Below are 10,101 nucleotides of genomic sequence, written 5' to 3' on the forward strand. Positions count from 1 at the left end.
TTTCAGCCCCTGATTGTACACTTAAGGTGAAAATGTCAAAATCTTAAAAATGAGCATAAGCACAATGAAATTAATGCTGGAATCATCTTCAGGATGCTAGAATACACTAAATACAGCAAAAATTTTGAGTCTACAACGTTTAGTTTAGGTGTGAGAGCCAAAATGAACTTTTTATTGCTTTAAACGCGTTTTCAGCCCCTGATTGTACACTTAAGGTGAAAATGTCAAAATCTTAAAAATGAGCATAAGCACAATGAAATTAATACTGGAATCATCTTCAGGATGCTAGAATACACTAAATACAGCAAAAATGTTGAGTCTACAACGTTTTGTTTAGGTGTGAGAGCCAAAATGAACTTTTTATGGCTTTAAATGCGTTTTCAGCCTGATTGTGCACTTTAGGTGAAAATGTCAAAATCTTAAAAATGAGCATAAGCACAATGAAATTAATGCTGGAATCATCTTCAGGATGCTAGAATACACTAAATACAGCAAAAATTTTGAGTCTACAACGTTTAGTTTAGGTGTGAGAGCCAAAATGAACTTTTTATTGCTTTAAACGCGTTTTCAGCCCCTGATTGTACACTTAAGGTGAAAATGTCAAAATCTTAAAAATGAGCATAAGCACAATGAAATTAATGCTGGAATCATCTTCAGGATGCTAGAATACACTAAATACAGCAAAAATGTTGAGTCTACAACGTTTTGTTTAGGTGTGAGAGCCAAAATGAACTTTTTATGGCTTTAAATGCGTTTTCAGCCTGATTGTGCACTTTAGGTGAAAATGTCAAAATCTTAAAAATGAGCATAAGCACAATGAAATTAATGCTGGAATCATCTTCAGGATGCTAGAATACACTAAATACAGCAAAAATTTTGAGTCTACAACGTTTAGTTTAGGTGTGAGAGCCAAAATGAACTTTTTATTGCTTTAAACGCGTTTTCAGCCTGATTGTGCACTTTAGGTGAAAATGTCAAAATCTTAAAAATGAGCATAAGCACAATGAAATTAATGCTGGAATCATCTTCAGGATGCTAGAATACACTAAATACAGCAAAAATTTTGAGTCTACAACGTTTAGTTTAGGTGTGAGAGCCAAAATGATCTTTTTATTGCTTTAAACGCGTTTTCAGCCTGATTGTGCACTTTAGGTGAAAATGTCAAAATCTTAAAAATGAGCATAAGCACAATGAAATTAATGCTGGAATCATCTCCAGGATGCTAGAATACACTAAATACAGCAAAAATTTTGAGTCTACAACGTTTAGTTTAGGTGTGAGAGCCAAAATGAACTTTTTATTGCTTTAAACGCGTTTTCAGCCCCTGATTGTACACTTAAGGTGAAAATGTCAAAATCTTCAAAATGAGCATAAGCACAATGAAATTAATGCTGGAATCATCTTCAGGATGCTAGAATACACTAAATACAGCAAAAATGTTGAGTCTACAACGTTTTGTTTAGGTGTGAGAGCCAAAATGAACTTTTTATGGCTTTAAATGCGTTTTCAGCCTGATTGTGCACTTTAGGTGAAAATGTCAAAATCTTAAAAATGAGCATAAGCACAATGAAATTAATGCTGGAATCATCTTCAGGATGCTAGAATACACTAAATACAGCAAAAATGTTGAGTCTACAACGTTTTGTTTAGGTGTGAGAGCCAAAATGAACTTTTTATGGCTTTAAATGCGTTTTCAGCCTGATTGTGTTCTTTAGGTGAAAATGTCAAAATCTTCAAAATGAGCATAAGCACAATGAAATTAATGCTGGAATCATCTTCAGGATGCTAGAATACACTATATACAGCAAAAATTTTGAGTCTACAACGTTTAGTTTAGGTGTGAGAGCCAAAATGAACTTTTTATTGCTTTAAACGCGTTTTCAGCCCCTGATTGTACACTTAAGGTGAAAATGTCAAAATCTTCAAAATGAGCATAAGCACGATGAAATTAATGCTGGAATCATCTTCAGGATGCTAGAATACACTAAATACAGCAAAAATTTTGAGTCTACATCGTTTAGTTTAGGTGTGAGAGCCAAAATGAACTTTTTATTGCTTTAAACGCGTTTTCAGCCTGATTGTGCACTTTAGGTGAAAATGTCAAAATCTTAAAAATGAGCATAAGCACAATGAAATTAATGCTGGAATCATATTCAGGATGCTAGAATACACTAAATACAGCAAAAATTTTGAGTCTACAACGTTTTGTTTAGGTGTGATAGCCAAAATTAACTTTTTATTGCTTTAAATGCGTTTTCAGCCTGATTGTGCACTTAAGGTGAAAATGTCAAAATCTTAAAAATGAGCATAATCACAATGAAATTAATGCTTGAATCATCTTCAGGATGCTAGAATACACTAAATACAGCAAAAATTTTGAGTCTACAACGTTTAGTTTAGGCGTGAGAGCCAAAATGAACTTTTTATTGCTTTAAACGCGTTTTCAGCCCCTGATTGTACACTTAAGGTGAAAATGTCAAAATCTTAAAAATGAGCATAAGCACAATGAAATTAATGCTGGAATCATCTTCAGGATGCTAGAATACACTAAATACAGCAAAAATGTTGAGTCTACAACGTTTTGTTTAGGTGTGAGAGCCAAAATGAACTTTTTATGGCTTTAAATGCGTTTTCAGCCTGATTGTGCACTTTAGGTGAAAATGTCAAAATCTTCAAAATGAGCATAAGCACAATGAAATTAATGCTGGAATCATCTTCAGGATGCTAGAATACACTAAATACAGCAAAAATTTTGAGTCTACAACGTTTAGTTTAGGTGTGAGAGCCAAAATGAACTTTTTATTGCTTTAAACGCGTTTTCAGCCTGATTGTGCACTTTAGGTGAAAATGTCAAAATCTTAAAAATGAGCATAAGCACAATGAAATTAATGCTGGAATCATATTCAGGATGCTAGAATACACTAAATACAGCAAAAATTTTGAGTCTACAACGTTTAGTTTAGGTGTGAGAGCCAAAATGAACTTTTTATTGCTTTAAACGCGTTTTCAGCCCCTAATTGTACACTTAAGGTGAAAATGTCAAAATCTTCAAAATGAGCATAAGCACAATGAAATTAATGCTGGAATCATCTTCAGGATGCTAGAATACACTAAATACAGCAAAAATTTTGAGTCTACAACGTTTAGTTTAGGTGTGAGAGCCAAAATGAACTTTTTATGGCTTTAAATGCGTTTTCAGCCTGATTGTGCACTTTAGGTGAAAATGTCAAAATCTTCAAAATGAGCATAAGCACAATGAAATTAATGCTGGAATCATCTTCAGGATGCTAGAATACACTAAATACAGCAAAAATTTTGAGTCTACAACGTTTAGTTTAGGTGTGAGAGCCAAAATGAACTTTTTATTGCTTTAAACGCGTTTTCAGCCTGATTGTGCACTTTAGGTGAAAATGTCAAAATCTTAAAAATGAGCATAAGCACAATGAAATTAATGCTGGAATCATCTTCAGGATGCTAGAATACACTAAATACAGCAAAAATTTTGAGTCTACAACGTTTAGTTTAGGTGTGAGAGCCAAAATGAACTTTTTATTGCTTTAAACGCGTTTTCAGCCCCTGATTGTACACTTAAGGTGAAAATGTCAAAATCTTAAAAATGAGCATAAGCACAATGAAATTAATACTGGAATCATCTTCAGGATGCTAGAATACACTAAATACAGCAAAAATGTTGAGTCTACAACGTTTTGTTTAGGTGTGAGAGCCAAAATGAACTTTTTATGGCTTTAAATGCGTTTTCAGCCTGATTGTGCACTTTAGGTGAAAATGTCAAAATCTTAAAAATGAGCATAAGCACAATGAAATTAATGCTGGAATCATCTTCAGGATGCTAGAATACACTAAATACAGCAAACATTTTGAGTCTACAACGTTTAGTTTAGGTGTGAGAGCCAAAATGAACTTTTTATTGCTTTAAACGCGTTTTCAGCCCCTGATTGTACACTTAAGGTGAAAATGTCAAAATCTTAAAAATGAGCATAAGCACAATGAAATTAATGCTGGAATCATCTTCAGGATGCTAGAATACACTAAATACAGCAAAAATGTTGAGTCTACAATGTTTTGTTTAGGTGTGAGAGCCAAAATGAACTTTTTATGGCTTTAAATGCGTTTTCAGCCTGATTGTGCACTTTAGGTGAAAATGTCAAAATCTTAAAAATGAGCATAAGCACAATGAAATTAATGCTGGAATCATCTTCAGGATGCTAGAATACACTAAATACAGCAAAAATTTTGAGTCTACAACGTTTAGTTTAGGTGTGAGAGCCAAAATGAACTTTTTATTGCTTTAAACGCGTTTTCAGCCCCTGATTGTACACTTAAGGTGAAAATGTCAAAATCTTAAAAATGAGCATAAGCACAATGAAATTAATGCTGGAATCATCTTCAGGATGCTAGAATACACTAAATACAGCAAAAATGTTGAGTCTACAACGTTTTGTTTAGGTGTGAGAGCCAAAATGAACTTTTTATGGCTTTAAATGCGTTTTCAGCCTGATTGTGCACTTTAGGTGAAAATGTCAAAATCTTAAAAATGAGCATAAGCACAATGAAATTAATGCTGGAATCATCTTCAGGATGCTAGAATACACTAAATACAGCAAAAATTTTGAGTCTACAACGTTTAGTTTAGGTGTGAGAGCCAAAATGAACTTTTTATTGCTTTAAACGCGTTTTCAGCCTGATTGTGCACTTTAGGTGAAAATGTCAAAATCTTAAAAATGAGCATAAGCACAATGAAATTAATGCTGGAATCATCTTCAGGATGCTAGAATACACTAAATACAGCAAAAATTTTGAGTCTACAACGTTTAGTTTAGGTGTGAGAGCCAAAATGAACTTTTTATGGCTTTAAATGCGTTTTCAGCCTGATTGTGCACTTTAGGTGAAAATGTCAAAATCTTAAAAATGAGCATAAGCACAATGAAATTAATGCTGGAATCATCTTCAGGATGCTAGAATACACTAAATACAGCAAAAATTTTGAGTCTACAACGTTTAGTTTAGGTGTGAGAGCCAAAATGAACTTTTTATTGCTTTAAACGCGTTTTCAGCCTGATTGTGCACTTTAGGTGAAAATGTCAAAATCTTAAAAATGAGCATAAGCACAATGAAATTAATGCTGGAATCATCTTCAGGATGCTAGAATACACTAAATACAGCAAAAATTTTGAGTCTACAACGTTTAGTTTAGGTGTGAGAGCCAAAATGAACTTTTTATTGCTTTAAACGCGTTTTCAGCCCCTGATTGTACACTTAAGGTGAAAATGTCAAAATCTTAAAAATGAGCATAAGCACAATGAAATTAATACTGGAATCATCTTCAGGATGCTAGAATACACTAAATACAGCAAAAATGTTGAGTCTACAACGTTTTGTTTAGGTGTGAGAGCCAAAATGAACTTTTTATGGCTTTAAATGCGTTTTCAGCCTGATTGTGCACTTTAGGTGAAAATGTCAAAATCTTAAAAATGAGCATAAGCACAATGAAATTAATGCTGGAATCATCTTCAGGATGCTAGAATACACTAAATACAGCAAAAATTTTGAGTCTACAACGTTTAGTTTAGGTGTGAGAGCCAAAATGAACTTTTTATTGCTTTAAACGCGTTTTCAGCCCCTGATTGTACACTTAAGGTGAAAATGTCAAAATCTTAAAAATGAGCATAAGCACAATGAAATTAATGCTGGAATCATCTTCAGGATGCTAGAATACACTAAATACAGCAAAAATGTTGAGTCTACAACGTTTTGTTTAGGTGTGAGAGCCAAAATGAACTTTTTATGGCTTTAAATGCGTTTTCAGCCTGATTGTGCACTTTAGGTGAAAATGTCAAAATCTTAAAAATGAGCATAAGCACAATGAAATTAATGCTGGAATCATCTTCAGGATGCTAGAATACACTAAATACAGCAAAAATTTTGAGTCTACAACGTTTAGTTTAGGTGTGAGAGCCAAAATGAACTTTTTATTGCTTTAAACGCGTTTTCAGCCTGATTGTGCACTTTAGGTGAAAATGTCAAAATCTTAAAAATGAGCATAAGCACAATGAAATTAATGCTGGAATCATCTTCAGGATGCTAGAATACACTAAATACAGAAAAAATTTTGAGTCTACAACGTTTAGTTTAGGTGTGAGAGCCAAAATGATCTTTTTATTGCTTTAAACGCGTTTTCAGCCTGATTGTGCACTTTAGGTGAAAATGTCAAAATCTTAAAAATGAGCATAAGCACAATGAAATTAATGCTGGAATCATCTCCAGGATGCTAGAATACACTAAATACAGCAAAAATTTTGAGTCTACAACGTTTAGTTTAGGTGTGAGAGCCAAAATGAACTTTTTATTGCTTTAAACGCGTTTTCAGCCCCTGATTGTACACTTAAGGTGAAAATGTCAAAATCTTCAAAATGAGCATAAGCACAATGAAATTAATGCTGGAATCATCTTCAGGATGCTAGAATACACTAAATACAGCAAAAATGTTGAGTCTACAACGTTTTGTTTAGGTGTGAGAGCCAAAATGAACTTTTTATGGCTTTAAATGCGTTTTCAGCCTGATTGTGCACTTTAGGTGAAAATGTCAAAATCTTAAAAATGAGCATAAGCACAATGAAATTAATGCTGGAATCATCTTCAGGATGCTAGAATACACTAAATACAGCAAAAATGTTGAGTCTACAACGTTTTGTTTAGGTGTGAGAGCCAAAATGAACTTTTTATGGCTTTAAATGCGTTTTCAGCCTGATTGTGTTCTTTAGGTGAAAATGTCAAAATCTTCAAAATGAGCATAAGCACAATGAAATTAATGCTGGAATCATCTTCAGGATGCTAGAATACACTATATACAGCAAAAATTTTGAGTCTACAACGTTTAGTTTAGGTGTGAGAGCCAAAATGAACTTTTTATTGCTTTAAACGCGTTTTCAGCCCCTGATTGTACACTTAAGGTGAAAATGTCAAAATCTTCAAAATGAGCATAAGCACGATGAAATTAATGCTGGAATCATCTTCAGGATGCTAGAATACACTAAATACAGCAAAAATTTTGAGTCTACATCGTTTAGTTTAGGTGTGAGAGCCAAAATGAACTTTTTATTGCTTTAAACGCGTTTTCAGCCTGATTGTGCACTTTAGGTGAAAATGTCAAAATCTTAAAAATGAGCATAAGCACAATGAAATTAATGCTGGAATCATATTCAGGATGCTAGAATACACTAAATACAGCAAAAATTTTGAGTCTACAACGTTTTGTTTAGGTGTGATAGCCAAAATGAACTTTTTATTGCTTTAAATGCGTTTTCAGCCTGATTGTGCACTTAAGGTGAAAATGTCAAAATCTTAAAAATGAGCATAATCACAATGAAATTAATGCTTGAATCATCTTCAGGATGCTAGAATACACTAAATACAGCAAAAATTTTGAGTCTACAACGTTTAGTTTAGGCGTGAGAGCCAAAATGAACTTTTTATTGCTTTAAACGCGTTTTCAGCCCCTGATTGTACACTTAAGGTGAAAATGTCAAAATCTTAAAAATGAGCATAAGCACAATGAAATTAATGCTGGAATCATCTTCAGGATGCTAGAATACACTAAATACAGCAAAAATGTTGAGTCTACAACGTTTTGTTTAGGTGTGAGAGCCAAAATGAACTTTTTATGGCTTTAAATGCGTTTTCAGCCTGATTGTGCACTTTAGGTGAAAATGTCAAAATCTTCAAAATGAGCATAAGCACAATGAAATTAATGCTGGAATCATCTTCAGGATGCTAGAATACACTAAATACAGCAAAAATTTTGAGTCTACAACGTTTAGTTTAGGTGTGAGAGCCAAAATGAACTTTTTATTGCTTTAAACGCGTTTTCAGCCTGATTGTGCACTTTAGGTGAAAATGTCAAAATCTTAAAAATGAGCATAAGCACAATGAAATTAATGCTGGAATCATATTCAGGATGCTAGAATACACTAAATACAGCAAAAATTTTGAGTCTACAACGTTTAGTTTAGGTGTGAGAGCCAAAATGAACTTTTTATTGCTTTAAACGCGTTTTCAGCCCCTAATTGTACACTTAAGGTGAAAATGTCAAAATCTTCAAAATGAGCATAAGCACAATGAAATTAATGCTGGAATCATCTTCAGGATGCTAGAATACACTAAATACAGCAAAAATTTTGAGTCTACAACGTTTAGTTTAGGTGTGAGAGCCAAAATGAACTTTTTATGGCTTTAAATGCGTTTTCAGCCTGATTGTGCACTTTAGGTGAAAATGTCAAAATCTTCAAAATGAGCATAAGCACAATGAAATTAATGCTAAAATCATCTTCAGGATGCTAGAATACACTAAATACAGCAAAAATTTTGAGTCTACAACGTTTAGTTTAGGTGTGAGAGCCAAAATGAACTTTTTATTGCTTTAAACGCGTTTTCAGCCTGATTGTGCACTTTAGGTGAAAATGTCAAAATCTTAAAAATGAGCATAAGCACAATGAAATTAATGCTGGAATCATCTTCAGGATGCTAGAATACACTAAATACAGCAAAAATTTTGAGTCTACAACGTTTAGTTTAGGTGTGAGAGCCTAAATGAACTTTTTATTGCTTTAAACGCGTTTTCAGCCCCTGATTGTACACTTAAGGTGAAAATGTCAAAATCTTAAAAATGAGCATAAGCACAATGAAATTAATACTGGAATCATCTTCAGGATGCTAGAATACACTAAATACAGCAAAAATGTTGAGTCTACAACGTTTTGTTTAGGTGTGAGAGCCAAAATGAACTTTTTATGGCTTTAAATGCGTTTTCAGCCTGATTGTGCACTTTAGGTGAAAATGTCAAAATCTTAAAAATGAGCATAAGCACAATGAAATTAATGCTGGAATCATCTTCAGGATGCTAGAATACACTAAATACAGCAAAAATTTTGAGTCTACAACGTTTAGTTTAGGTGTGAGAGCCAAAATGAACTTTTTATTGCTTTAAACGCGTTTTCAGCCCCTGATTGTACACTTAAGGTGAAAATGTCAAAATCTTAAAAATGAGCATAAGCACAATGAAATTAATACTGGAATCATCTTCAGGATGCTAGAATACACTAAATACAGCAAAAATGTTGAGTCTACAACGTTTTGTTTAGGTGTGAGAGCCAAAATGAACTTTTTGGCTTTAAATGCGTTTTCAGCCTGATTGTGCACTTTAGGTGAAAATGTCAAAATCTTAAAAATGAGCATAAGCACAATGAAATTAATGCTGGAATCATCTTCAGGATGCTAGAATACACTAAATACAGCAAAAATTTTGAGTCTACAACGTTTAGTTTAGGTGTGAGAGCCAAAATGAACTTTTTATTGCTTTAAACGCGTTTTCAGCCCCTGATTGTACACTTAAGGTGAAAATGTCAAAATCTTAAAAATGAGCATAAGCACAATGAAATTAATGCTGGAATCATCTTCAGGATGCTAGAATACACTAAATACAGCAAAAATGTTGAGTCTACAACGTTTTGTTTAGGTGTGAGAGCCAAAATGAACTTTTTATGGCTTTAAATGCGTTTTCAGCCTGATTGTGCACTTTAGGTGAAAATGTCAAAATCTTAAAAATGAGCATAAGCACAATGAAATTAATGCTGGAATCATCTTCAGGATGCTAGAATACACTAAATACAGCAAAAATTTTGAGTCTACAACGTTTAGTTTAGGTGTGAGAGCCAAAATGAACTTTTTATTGCTTTAAACGCGTTTTCAGCCTGATTGTGCACTTTAGGTGAAAATGTCAAAATCTTAAAAATGAGCATAAGCACAATGAAATTAATGCTGGAATCATCTTCAGGATGCTAGAATACACTAAATACAGCAAAAATTTTGAGTCGACAACGTTTAGTTTAGGTGTGAGAGCCAAAATGATCTTTTTATTGCTTTAAACGCGTTTTCAGCCTGATTGTGCACTTTAGGTGAAAATGTCAAAATCTTAAAAATGAGCATAAGCACAATGAAATTAATGCTGGAATCATCTCCAGGATGCTAGAATACACTAAATACAGCAAAAATTTTGAGTCTACAACGTTTAGTTTAGGTGTGAGA

The sequence above is a fragment of the Vanacampus margaritifer genome, chromosome 7, assembly GCF_051991255.1.
Source record: "Vanacampus margaritifer isolate UIUO_Vmar chromosome 7, RoL_Vmar_1.0, whole genome shotgun sequence".
Classification (NCBI taxonomy): domain Eukaryota; kingdom Metazoa; phylum Chordata; class Actinopteri; order Syngnathiformes; family Syngnathidae; genus Vanacampus; species Vanacampus margaritifer.